General features: G+C 42.5%; 1 protein-coding gene across 5 annotated transcripts in view; it reads left to right on the top strand.

Moving 5' to 3' along the window:
* The first annotated feature begins 11,043 nt into the window (after positions 1–11,043).
* TRMT2B (tRNA methyltransferase 2 homolog B) overlaps positions 11,044–14,175 on the top strand; it is a 106,412-nt gene continuing 103,280 nt past the window's right edge. For all 5 annotated transcript variants that reach the window (XM_028482181.2, XM_028482182.2, XM_055081796.1 and 2 more), the window contains exon 1: positions 11,044–11,293. The gene's annotated coding sequence lies outside the window, so the exon portion shown is untranslated. The remainder of the gene's footprint in view (positions 11,294–14,175) is intronic.

Raw genomic sequence — 14,175 nt, 5'->3', positions numbered from 1 at the left:
ATATTTATTAGTAGTATGTATATCTTCTGTTTATGTCCTTTGCCATTTCTATTTTGAGTGTTAGTGGTTTTTGATTGATTCATAAGAGATCTGTATGACATCGATCATGTTTTAAATATTTTTCCAGTTTGTGTTTGTCAATAAATTTGATGGAGTCAAATATAACAATACTTTTATGATTTTTTTCATTGCTTTTATGCTTAGAAAATTCTTCCCAATCTGAAGATTAAACATTTGCCTATATTTTCTTAAAGCAGTTCTATTCTTTCATCTTTTTTTACATTTAATATTGTTGACTAACTCTATCCTCATTGGTCTGTGATGCTTCTTTTATTGTATATCAGGTTCTTGTGTTTTTCTGGGTGAGTCTCAAGGCTTTCTGTTCAGTCCTACTGATTTGTTTGTTGATTCTTGTGACAGTACTACGTTTTAAATATTATAACTTATGTATACATGTTAATATCTTATAAGCCAAGTCTCCCATCACTATTATTCTTTTTCTAAAATTTCTTTGCCATTCTCCCCTATTTATTGTTTTAGGTGAACTTTAGAATCACTTCATCAAGGTAAAATAACTTCGAATTTTGACTGGATTGAATTAAACATGTAATGAATTTTAAAAGTTGATATCTTACAAAATTTAGCTTTCCCATCCAGAAATATGGCATCAGTTTCCATTTATTCAAATCCCAGTTGCTGAGAGATGTACAAATATCCTTGTTTTCTTTGTGTAGAGCCTATGCATTTTTTTTAGTTATTCCTATGGATTTTATGCTATTTTTTGTCATCATGAATGGATTTTTTTTCTTCATTATATCTTCTGCTTGTTGCTGACTTACAGGAAAACTATTGATTGGTATTCAACCACTCTGCTGAACTCTTTTCTGAACTCTCTTGGTAAATCTGAGTGTTTCCATTGATTCCCTTGGGTGTTCTCTGGATCGACAACTGGATCAGCTGCAAATAATGATGATTTTTGTCTCCCTTCCAATACTTATGCCTCCTTTCTTTTTCACATCTTACTGTGTTAGCTACAGGCCAGCTTCTAACATTTGCCTGGCCTGGGGCAAGAGTACAAATGGAGGCCCACTTACCACATGTCAAGGAACCATGATTTGGAGCACAAAAAGAAACATGAAAGCCAATGCTTGTTACTACTGGGAAACAATCATTGTTATGAAAGAATCTATTGCTATTGAGAGAGGAAGGACTTGACAAGTTAATTTGTGTTTTCTCTTACTAAGCACTTCTGCTGCTCAAATTCTCCCTGTACACCAAGGCAGTGTCTGACATCAGCCGCAGCATAACTCACATCATGGCATTTGGATGTATTTGCCTTTTGTTTCAAGTTAGTAAAGAGCTATCATTTACTGAGGGCTTACCACGTGGCAAATGACATTCTAGGTATTTTACATACATAATCTCATTCATTCCTTATAGCAACCCTAAAATGTAGGAACTATCATTGTTAGGCTTCGATTAAGTAACTTACTCAAAGTCACATGCCTGTATGTCCCTGGGCTGGCATTTAAAACCCAGGTAGGGGGACTTCCCTGGTGGTCCAGTGGTTAAGACTTTGCCTTCCTAATGCAGGGGGTGCAGGTTCGATCCCTGGTTGTGAACTAAGATCCCACATGCCTCGCGGCCAAAATATCAAAACATAAAACAGAAGCGGTACTGTAACAAATTCAATAAAGACTTTAAATATGGTCCACATCAAAAAAAGAAAATCTTTAAAAGAATAAAATAAAACCCAGGTAGGTCTGAAACCAAAAGTTCATTTTGTTAACAACTACATCATACTAACTTCTATTTTATCATTTATCATGATGTTGGCTATTGGTTGAGATGGATATTCTTTATCTGGCTCTGGAGGTGAAATAGAATACTGGATTTTTCAACTTGAACTTGAAACTGAGCTGAGACCCTATACCTGGTTCCTACAAAGAGGTGGCCCTCTTTGTTGTCTCTTAGGGCCTGAGAAATTCTGTTCTTGATCCATCTCATTCCTTACATCTTACCACTTAAATATCTGTAGGTTTTTGCTTCAACTGTAGAGGTCTCTGGATGGTGACTGCCCAAGGGTTCACAAACTCACATGCCTGCAGAGAGTGAAGAGTTAACATAAATGTGTAAATTAGTGAGACACTAGGCAACAGAACTGGGTTTTTTTTTTTTCTATTGTGACCCCTGAATGCTCTGGAAATTCTGGGGTAACTGCTAATGAGGCGACCAGTTATAGCACAGATCATCCCGCATTCTTTTGGTGGTTCTCAAAGTGTGGTCTGAGAACCCCAAGTGGTCTATTATTCCCTGGAGGTATATTTGTGGGCTGCTCTCTTAGACTATTAATGTTACTCTGTTTCTGGTTTGCATTTACTTGTGTCTTATTCAAATACGCATCATTTCCTCAGTTTGTTATGGGAGAGGTTTGCTGTGATGTACAATAGATGTTCTGCAGAGTCATTTGCCTTGTACTAGCAGTCCTGATTGAAAGACTGTGAGATCCACCCAAGAATGGGTACAACACCCACATCTCCCATAGGGTCACAATCTGAGGACTTGCTCTGTAGACTGAAGTGGGATGCCTTAATTTTATTACTGGCTACCATCTAGAGAGAGATCGCTCTGTGCTAGGCACTGTATCATTACAATGCATTACATACACCAGCCCATTTAGTCCTCCAGACAGCCCTATGAAACAAGTCCAGTGGGTTAAATTATTATGCCAGTTTTTACAGAGAGAAGAAATCGAGGCTCAGAGAGGTTAGGCCATATTTTCCTCAGTGGCAGAGCTAGAAATGGAGTCTGCCCCATAGCAGAGCCTATATTTTTGGATCATTATTGGTCCTTAAACTTGGCTAGCATTAGGATCACCTGGGAATGTGTTTTTAATGCATATTAGTGGGGCCCATCTGCAGAAACTCTGATTTAATTGGTCTGGGGTGGGGTCCCCAGCACTGGTATTTTTACAAAGCTGTCCAAGCGATTCTAGTATGCAGCTACACTAATGAACACCTCACTCTGCTGCCTTGAAACTCAGCGGCCTCAGCTGTATCTCAGGAAACTACAAGGCACGTGGTGGAAAAAGTGAAAAGAGAAATAACGTTATGGTGGGGTAAGTGTTATGTTCAACCTGTGCCTCTGTCTACTGTAGGTAACATGTGTTCTTTATAAGGTAGGTGTGAACAACCAGCTCTGAGGAGAGCTTGCAAGGTAATGGCTCTTTCCTCAGCTTCACAAGTGGTGCTAATCGAGCCCCTCCGCAGGCTCAGACTGAGTGTGTGTTATATCAAAATCCCAACTGACAGGTAGCTATGCTCAGCAAATACTGAGCTTCAATTTTAACTCTTCAGGTTACTTCCAAAGGAGAACCAAGATCACATGGTACATGCAGCAGGTTTTTATAGCTGTCAGGACTAAGTTAGAAACTGAGTCTAACTCAGGATATGTCCAGCTCTTTCCAGAAATATTGTATTCTATGAAGACAGCCTATGCGCTGTGTACTCCCCCAGGGTGGAGTCTCTAGTCAGTTGTCTGGTCTTCCTGGAGAGGCAGAGGTAGTGACTAAAACGTGCAGATCAGAACATCCCCAGGATCCCTGAGCACGGAGCCATGAGGAAAGCACAAGCCCCCTGTGCTTCATTTCAGCTGTAGGCTCTTCTGCTCTTGACCGGAGGCAGTAGAGTACAGAGTGCAGGTCCTATGCTCCCAGCAGCATCAGCATCAGCATCACTTGGGCACTTGTTAGAAATGCAAATTATCAGGCCCTGCCCCAGACCTACTGAATCAGAATCTCTGGAGATAGGACCCAGCAATCTGTGTTTTAAGGAGCCCTCCAGGGAATTTTGATGCATGCTGGCATCAGAATTTGAGAACCACTGGACGAAAGTTAAAAGATTAAGACTGGAGATGTGGCACCAGACAGTTGAATTCAAGTTCTGGTTCCATCACTTACTGTGTGACCTAGGGCAAGTTATTGATCCTTCTCTAAGTCTCAGTTATCGCATCTATAAAATACAGCTGCCAATTTTCTTATCTGTAAAATAAGAACTCACATGGAATAATGCACATAGAACACGGAGCACAGTGGGAGGCACAAAGTAAGGATTCAATAAATGTTGGATACTCATTATCTTTTTAAATTAATTAGTTAATTTTTGGTTGTGTTGGGTCTTCGTTGCTGCGAGCAGGCTTTCTCTAGCTGTGGCGAGTGGGGGCTACTCTTCATTGCGGTGCGCGGGCTTCTCGTTGCGGTGGCTTCTCTTGTTGCAGAGCATGGGCTCTAGGTGCGCGGGCTTCAGTAGTTGTGGCACGTGGGCTCAGTAGTTGTGGCTCACAGGCTCTAGAGCGCAGGCTCAGTAGTTGTGGCGCATGGGCTTAGTTGCTCCGCGGCGTGTGGGATCTCCCCGGATCAGGGCCCAAACCCATGTTCCCTGCATTGGCAGGCAGATTCTTAACCACTGCACCACCAGGGAAGCCCTGGATACTCATTATTATTATTATATTGGCTGTTCTGGATAATCAACTTTCATTTCCAATGTGATTGGGTTCCTCTGGAAAAGATCCTAATTATAAGATCAGAAACCAAATAGTGTATCTTAAACAAATCAATGGGAATGGGGCAGAAAGTATTTCATCTACCAGTTTCTTCACAGAATCATGGAACATAAAAGTGAGGGCATGCCTAAAAGCAGTCTAGTTCTACCATTCCATTCAGCCTAATAATGGCTCTTAAAAGAAATCCAGGTGCATAGCATCAGGAAAGAAAGTAGAGATGAGTCTCTTTATTATTGAGCATTTGCTGAGGATGGTGATTTGGAAAGGACTGAAATTTTAGTCTCTAGGTAATTTGTAGAATTTGTGCCCTCGGTGCTGAGTCCCAAGCATGAAGCCAAGGTTCATGTACTGATGGCATTCCAATGTAGAGCAGGACATGGGATAGGTGTCCCCATGTTATTTCTCTACATCTAGATCTAAGGGATAACTGTCAGTGCTGGGATGCTACTGACATTGAATTGCAAATTTCAACACTATAAAAAGCAAAGGGTTGAGACCTTATTAAGTCAGAAAATGAACATTAACACCAGCCATGTAAATGTGAGGTAGTAAATATCTGCGTTACCCTAGAAACCAGAACATAAATGTAGGTAGGTAGTATGGTGACAGTTTCCAGGGTAATTCCTCCCACCTCCAACATAAGAGCTTTCCTATTATGTTAACTCTTTCTCTACATGCCCACTGGACCTTCACTCGATGGTGCACTATCATCTCCCTCTCCCAAAAGATTCCCTGATTTCCCTAAGTAAGTGCCAGTGCCATTCTCCTAAGTACTATTGTCAAAAACCCTTAACGTTTATCAGGGAACTGAAGGGCCCCAAAAGTAATGTGTATCTCCAAACCTAAGAGGTAGAGTTTAGAAAAAATTAGACACATAAATCAGGAAATGATAGACTCTTCAACTGAAAATTTAAAAAAAATAAAAGCTCACAGTGGATGAAACTAGCCATCTGTGACTCTTCCCCGAAGTGGCTTCTTGTAAATATAATTTGTAGATATACTGCAGATGAGATTAAGATGCTTCCAAATATCTCACCTGGGAGCTACCAACCTGGAATGTAATTCATGTAAGATGAGCTGTTACCTTGGCAACTGTGACATGTAATGAGGCTACGAGGCAGTTAATATTGTAATGACAGACGATTCTGGCAACTAGTTAGAGATGGTGGAAAAAGAACGTTGGAGCGTCAGTGTTTATCCAGCATTGTTCAAGTAACAGGAACACTGATCTGGTAAAATGTGTTACAAATAACCCAGCCAAAGAGCTCCCTCAAAACCATTCAGCTCCATATATTCAAATTACAAATGATCGTTAGTTTGGTTTCTCAGGTACATTAATAGTTGGTAGGTACAACCTTGTACAGGAGATAAGAATATGTCAGTCAGTAGGTACTGTATTCCTCACTGGCATTTGGCTTGTAAGCCAGTCTCCTATTAATCTGCTTAGTGTAAGTTAGTCCCTCAGAGTCTAAATCACTTCCAAGGGAACTGATGAAATCTAGTTCTCAGTTCCACATACTGGACTATGGGAGCTTCACCAAGATTCATCAAGTCACTTTTTTTCTCTGATATTTTAGGTGTTTTTCTCTCCTCCCTAATTTTCAATGTAATGACTGTCTATTGTATAAAAAATTAGAAAGTACAGAAATGGAAAAAAAAACTTTGCAAATGATCACCCCAAGCCCACTCTCTAGAAGCTGGCATATTGCCTTCCAATGCATTTTTTTCTTTACAAATTTAAAATCATACTGAATGCACAATTCTTTATCCTGCCCTTTTCACTTAAGGTTGCCTTCTACACATATTTCTATGTCATTATAAACTTTTCAAAGACACAATTTTAAGATAAATTTTTTTTAATTAATTAATTAATTTTAAAATTTTTGGCTGCGTTGTGTCTTTGTTGCTGCGCGCAGGCTTTTCTCTAGTTGCAGCCAGCAGGGGCTACTCTTCGTTGCAGTGTGTGGGCTTCTCATTGGGTGGCTTCTCTTGTTGCAGAGCACAGGCTCTAGGTGCATGGGCTTCAGTAGTTGTGGCACTCGGGCTCAGTAGTTGTGGCTCGCGGGCTCTAGAGCGCAGGCTCAGTAGTTGCAGTGCACGGGCTTAGTTGCCCCGCGGCATGTGGGATCTTCCAGAGCAGGGCTCGAACTCGTGTCCCCTGCATTGGCAGGTGGATTCTTAACCACTGCACCACCAGGGAAGCCCTAAGTTAAATTTTTTATTGACGTATAACACATACAGAAAAGCACACATATGAAGAGTATAACAATGAATTTTCACAAAGTGAATACATCTTTATAACCAGCACCCAGATGAAGAAATAGAATACTACCAGCACCTCAGAAGCCTCCTCATACCCCCTGCCAGCCACTCCCTGCACCAGAAAGGTAATGCCATCCTGACTTCTAACACCATACTACGAGCATAATTTTTAGTGTCTCTCTAATAGTCTATGGACAGACCATATTTTACGTTAACCATTCCCTATTTTTCTAATATTGGACCTTGAAGATGGTTTCTTATTTTTAACTTTGAGAGCCTCTGGGTATATATCTTTGTTCACATCTCTATTTCTTTAGAATAGATGCCTAGAGGTGGAATTTCTGGGGCAAATAGTATAAAATTTTTAAAGGCTCTGGATTCTAATTGCTTTCCAGGAAGTTTGTATCAATTTACAATCCCACCGGCAATGCATGAGAGCATCTGCCTCACTGTCCATGGTCTATTTTGAGGAATATCAATTCTTTTTAAAATCTTCATCAATTTTATAGATAAAATAGTATTATCTACTTGATATATAGTTTGCATGTTCTGTCATTATTAGTGAGGTAGAACAAAGCATTTTTTGACCAGTTATGTTACTTTTCCTGCGAATTACCTCTCCACGTCTTTGCCAAGGTCTCTATTGTGGTCATCAGGTTTTTCTTATCAGTTTATATAGCTCTTTATACAATAAAGAAAATGACCTTTTGCCATAGTCGTATATATTTTTCTGTTTGTTTATGATTGAATTTAATTATATTTTTGTCATATAGAAGTTTTTCAGGGCTTCCCTGGTGGCGCAGTGGTTGAGAGTCCGCCTGCCGATGCAGGAGACACGGGTTCGTGCCCCGGTCCGGGAGGATTCCATGTGCCGCGGAGCGGCTGGGCCCGTGAGCCATGGCCGCTGAGCCTGCGCGTCCGGAGCCTCTGCTCCGCAACGGGAGAGACCACAACAGTGAGAGGCCCGCGTACCGCAAAAAAAAACCAGTTTTTCAGATTTATGTAGTAAAATCTACGTATGTGGTGTTTTTTTCCCACTGCTAAAGTTCTCCTGCCTCCAAATTTCAGATGTATAATCATCTATATTTTATTTTAGGGCTTTTATGATTTGATTTTTTTTTTGACCTTCAACTAATTCATCTGGAATTTGAGTTGATGCCTGGTAGTAGGGCTCAAATTTTCACAGGCATCACTGGGGTGCTTGTTAAAAACCCAGACATTCTTGGGCCCTACCTGCCTCGGATTTTGATTCTGTAAGTGTGGGGTGGGGCTCAGGCACCTGCATGTGTTACAATCACCCCAGATGATTACGTTGCACACGGGCCCCTGTGCACATTTTGAGAAACTCTTGCAAAGTGCAGTGTAGCCTGCCTTAGTACAGAGACTCAGCACCTCCCATCTGGATGACTGTAGCAGTCTCCCTCAGCTTCCAAGTTACTACACCCTAAAATCCATCCTACACACAGCTGCTAAAGTTCACTTCCAGAAACATCTCATGAAAAACTCTTCACTAGCTGCCTGTTGTTAAGGGAACTAGATCAAACCCCTCATCCCAGCACTACAACTCCAGGCCCTTCTTTTTTTTTTTCTATTTAATAATAATGTTTAGGGCTTCCCTGGTGGCGCAGTGATTGAGAGTCTGCCTGCCGATGCAGGGGACATGGGTTCGTGCCCCGGTCCGGGAAGATCCCACATGCTGCGGAGCGGCTAGGCCCGTGAGCCGTGGCCACTGGGCCTGCGCGTCCGGAGCCTGTGCTCCGCGACGGGAGAGGCCGCAGTGGTGAGAGGCCCGCGTACCGCAAAAAAAAAAAAAAAAAAAAAAAAAAAAAAGTTTAATGCTGCCAAAAAGTATAAAAATACAGTAGGAACGGCTCCAGACCCTTTATCTTTCTGGACCTATTGATCTCCACTAACTTCGGCACCACAGTCCCTTCCAGCCGGGCCTGCCTCCTCCTGGGCCTCGGACATATATTTTGCTCATTCCTCTCTTCATGCTGCAGCCCCCACCTCCTCTCAGGTGATTAAAATTCTATGCATTAATTAAATTCTCCTTCTCTTCCTTCCTTGACTACCAAGAAGATCCTCTGCTTTTCTAGAATTACCAAAGCCCATGGTTGTGTATTCTGACTTTGGGAGCCTTGTTTTTCCATCAGGTCACATACTGTCGAGGGCGCGGGCTATGTCTATCCCTCATGGCCTCTAACACAGGCCTAGAGGCCTGGGAAGCACACCTGAAGAACATGGCTAATGGAACCAAATCAGCCCTAACTGCCAAGTGATTTTATTTGTTTATGTATTTTTCCAATTGATTTTAATACATGTTATTTCTGAGAGCTAATGCTGTAGCCGCTCAGAAATCCTTTCTTTGGTCCGAAATGAGAATATTTGACAAATTTCTAGAGATTTCACTTTGTGGTGATTTGGTTTGCTGGTAACAAAGTTAAGCAAAGATTATCTTGGTTTCGGCTCTTATTTAATTCAACAATATTTCTTATCACCTATGACATGTTCATTTATTGACTTTCCTGTTGAAGAGTCTAACCTTTTCTATAATATGGGATATTTTCCCCCTCTTACAAATGTAATGATTTCACTTGTAGAGAAGGACATGGTTTATCAGATTAAATATATATAGAAGTGTTAAGGCTAAATAATTACGTTATAGCTTCCTTAATCTCTTTTCTCTCGTCACCCCTCAGGGTTCTGCCTTCTCAAATGACAGACCTGCTTTAAATGAGTTCGCTTGGATGCTCAGAGCAGGTGAGGGTGGGGGTGAGCGAAGATATGCCCTTTTCCTTTCAGTAGACAAGGTGGGATTCAATTCAATTCATCAAATATTTATTGAGCTCCTATTGGACACCTGGCTCTGGGCTAGGCACAACAAAAGATGCCAAGATGAGAAATGATAAAGGAGCAGAAGGGCACGGGAGGGAGAAGAAAGGGGAAGAAGAGGTGAGGAAAGGAGTAGAGCTGGCTTTCTGAATAAGAGGGGATTAAGAGGAGAGAAAGGGAGAAGAGACCCAAAAGCACTCTCTGGCCTGGTTTCACTTGCTAGCCCAGTGCAGGCCTAGAAACCTGAAGCAGTGGTTTGCACTCCAATTTTGCTCAAGAGCCATTAGAGCAGTTAGGAAGCCCACAATTTGAGTCAAGCACTTACCTGCTCAAGTCTTTAGAATGGGAAGCAAAGGATCTCTCTTCTTTTCTTTTTTTTAGTGGATTAAATTTTTTTTTCATTAGGGTATAGTTGATGTATAATACTTTATTGGTTTCAGGTGTACAACATAGTGATTCAAAACGCTTATAGATTATACTCCATTTAAAGTTATTATAAAATATTGGATGTATTCCCTGTGTTGTACAATATATCCTTGTAGCTTATTTATTTTACACATCGTATAAAGATCTCTTTTTTAAAAAAGGTATATATGCACGGGTGTATATACACACACAGTATATACAATTATTTTTGAATGATAATAGCTAACATTTATTGAGTGTGTGCTTACTCTCTTCTAAGCACTTTGCATGCATTAACTTCTTTAATCTTTATCAAAACCCAGTGAGGTAGGTACAATTGTTACGGACATTTTTTCAGATGAGAAAAATGAGGCACTGAGCAATTAAGTAACTGGCCCAAATTCACACAGCTTATAAGTGGCAGATCTGTGCTTTGAACCTTGGTCAGGCTGACAATGTTTGCTGTTATGTGAGTTACTGGTTCTTGTTTAACTTACTGCTGTACTCACTAGGGTTGATGCATTGCCTTGCACATAATAGGCATATTATGCTTTGAATAAATAACTGAAATGTTGACTATAAAGTGCTTTCCATTTAAGCCCAATTACTATTAAGCATACAAATCAAGCGTCAGAAAATGTAGATTCACTTTGCTGTAAATTTTATTCTGTTAAAGTAAGTTTTTTACAGCACATACGTGTGCATCCTTCAACGCTGCGATTTGAGGAAGCCACCCCGCTCTTCATCTCCCAATCGTCCAATCCATTATGGATCTGATGCCTGCAATTCTACCATTAGAAAACTATTCTCTTGGTTGTAGGCTACCCCTATAGAGGTAGCGCGGTTTACGCTACAGTAGTGCGAATTTCTAAGTGATTTAGGAGATTTATCCAAATCCACCAATGGGAGGGTGAGGAGAGCAGGCTGGGGGCGGGGTCGCGCGGAGGGGTCGCGTGGGTGGGGAAGACGCCGGGCCTTAGCGCAATGAGTGCTTTGGCGGAAGATTTCTACAGAAGCGCTCGCACAAAGTCGGGGGAAGGGCTCCCGAGACAAGCTGCCCGGTGTCGGGCCAGCCAGCGCCCGTGGGGAGCCCAGCGTCCTGCCGCGTCTGTCCCCGGAGTAGAGGCGCTGGACGCACGAGGAAGTGACTCTCCCCAGCGGCTGCGATGCGGACCGTAAGCTGATTTTTTCGTTAACTGCCTCCGGTTTGTAAGAAGGTTTATAGGTTACGAAGGTAAGAGGGGTACGTGGAATGTCCGAAAACCTGATTTATCCCCTGCAGTAGAGAAAACTGCTTACTGCGCCAAGCTGCACCCTGGGCGGGGAGTTGGGAAGGCAGGCGAGGTGGGGGAGGGGACGACCGGACGCTTTCTGCACGTGGTCGCATCCAGCTCTGCGTCCGCCTGTGTTCTGACCTCCCCCTGCTTCCTCTTGCCGGCTCTTCTGGCCCTGCAGCCCGCCCAAGTTCAGTGGTAGCCTTTCCTAGTGTCTCTTCCTCGTTACCCTTCTTACAGACACGGTGGGCAGAACTTGCCCAAAGAAGAGAGGGATGGAAGGGCTGGTGAAGGGGGTCTGGTGGGGGAAGGAAGGACCTGACTGCACGTGGGCTGCAGTCAGGACGCAGCAGTACCCATCTGTCCGTCTGGTTTAGCCAGGAACCATGTCTGGGGCCAGGCCAGCTGCAAGAAGGGTGAACGGAGAGTGTAAGCAGGATCCTTTTCCGTAGGTGAACATTTGCTCCAAGGAGATCCTTGGCTCCGTGAGGATTAAACCTACTACATAGTCTCTGCTTTGAACCTCTCTGAGCATTTCAGGCTGGTTAGCTATTCAGCCCTAGGGAGTTAGTATACCTTCCTCTCTGGCAGCTCTGGACCTTGGGTCTCTTTCTGATCAATTCCTGAGGCAGAAATAGAGCAGTTGTCACATTCTTTTTTTTTTAAACCCAAGCATTTAGTTAAAACAGGAAACACTATAAAAACAAAATATAACTCACTTTGACTGGTATTACTGTACTGCCTTGAAAACTATATTTCACTTGAGAAATTACTAAGTATGATGAGAGGCTCTTTACCAGGAGAGATGACTGGTTGGCACCCTGAAATAGTAGAGTCCTATTGTAGACTATATCTGACCATTTGGAGAAACGTAGAAGGACAAGGGGTACGGGGCAAATGGAGCACAGTCATGGTTGCATTCACCAGGGAGAGGGCCCACACTCACAAAAAGTCTAAATGTCATGGGATAGAGATAGCTGTCCTCAAATTCCTCAGCTCCCCTGCCCCTCTGCCAACCCCCCAACTGCAGTGGGCCTGCAGTTTCCTTCTTCCTTCCCTGCCAGCTGGAGGGACAGGGCCCCTTTCCTGGAAGAGCACCACTCTCTCCCCCTGTAGTGTGGGCCTCCTCAGTGCCCCTCTCCATACCATTCTTTATTCTTTGTCTCCTGCCCCTTCGCTCATTCCTTTCTCTGGTTTTGCTTTTCCTTATATCAAATATACACATTTGTCTCACTTGGAAAAAGGTCTACCACAGGTCACACATTTGGTAGTATTAACAGGTGGTCCTGAGTGGGCCTTAAGTTCACCACACTCCAGCAGGCACTGAGGTTAGGAGAGTTTGTGTGTGTGTTGTTTCTTTTAAGTTTCCACATAATTGTTCTTACCCTTACAGCACTCGCATGCATTATTATATCTCACCAGGCTTACAGGTTGGACACAATGAGGCACAAAGAAGTCAAGTGACACACTTCGAATCAGAGCCTGAGGCAGGGCAGTGACACATGTTGAACAGCTGCTATGTTAGGCACAGACATGAGTGCTTCCTATATATGAGCTCATTTAATTCTTACCACAACCCTGAAAGGTAGGTGTTACCAGTCCTATTTTTATAGATGGTGACACTGAGTTTCATAACACTTAAGTAACTTGCCCAGAGTCACAGAGCTAGTGAGAAGAAGAGCTGGGATTAGAACATGGCCCCGGAGCCCATGTTCTTAACGACTTGTCCCTTCCTGGGAGCTGGGTGGAGTGTGTTATTGTTAACACCTGAACTCTGGGCCAGCTTAAATTTATTCTGTTAGAAATTTGAAATCCTCAAAATGCTTCCAAGCTATGACAGTTACTTTCTTTAGTAGTTTGTAAACATACAAAATACTGTAATGGCTAAATATTACAGCACCCATGTCAGCATCCTCTAAATTATGTAGTGATCACGCATACTCATTTCACAGTAATAGAGGGAGCCATGGAAGAATCTTTTTAATTTTTAAAATAAATGTATATATTTATTTATTTTTGGTTGCATTGAGTCCATGGAAGAATCTTTGTTAATAAACCTATTCCATACATTGGACTTGAAATGTATTTCATTCTGAATTAAGGTATGACTTAACATTGGGATGAAATCCCAGGTAGAGGGCAAGGGCAAAAAGATAATTTCATGGCAGATCGGTGAGGTGTCTGGCCAAGTCCATTCATGTGTCCTGGGTACTCAAAATAGTTAAACATCAATGATCAGGCACCATTAGGTAAATAGGCAACAACAGAGAGCCCTGTGTTGGGGGAAGAGGGGTTCCTTCCTCTTTGCAAAGTGAGGCCCTTCACCTGTTCTAACTCTTCCAGCTTTTGACTCATAGTTACTCCTACTATTCCTTCCCCCTGTTCCCTTCCTTTAATAGTGCCGCCCCCATTCAGTCCCATACTGTCTTTAAACATCATGACAGTTGTAGTTAACATGTACTGAGTTTTTCCCAGGCACTGGACACTGCTCAGAGCTTTACAAACGTCATGTCTATTTAATCTTCTGCTGAGTGCTTTTTTTTTAACATCTTTATTGGAGTATAACTGCTTCACAATGGTGTGTTAGTTTCTGCTTTATAACAAAGTGAATCAGCTATACATATACATATATCCCCATTTCTCCTCCCACTTTTCGTCTCCCTCCCACCCTTCCTATCCCCCCTCTGGGTGGTCACAAAGCACTGAGCTGATCCCTGTGCTATGTGGCTGCTTCCCACTAGGTATCTGTTTTACATTTGGTAGTGTATATATGTCCATGCCACTCTCTCACTTTGTCCCAGCTTACCCTTCCCCTTCCCCTTCCCCGTGTCCTCAAGTCCAT

The sequence above is a fragment of the Physeter macrocephalus genome, chromosome 21 (assembly GCF_002837175.3).
Source record: "Physeter macrocephalus isolate SW-GA chromosome 21, ASM283717v5, whole genome shotgun sequence".
NCBI lineage: Eukaryota > Metazoa > Chordata > Mammalia > Artiodactyla > Physeteridae > Physeter > Physeter macrocephalus.
Note: the sequence above shows the minus strand (reverse complement) of the source record. Positions and strands in the feature narration are given on the sequence as shown.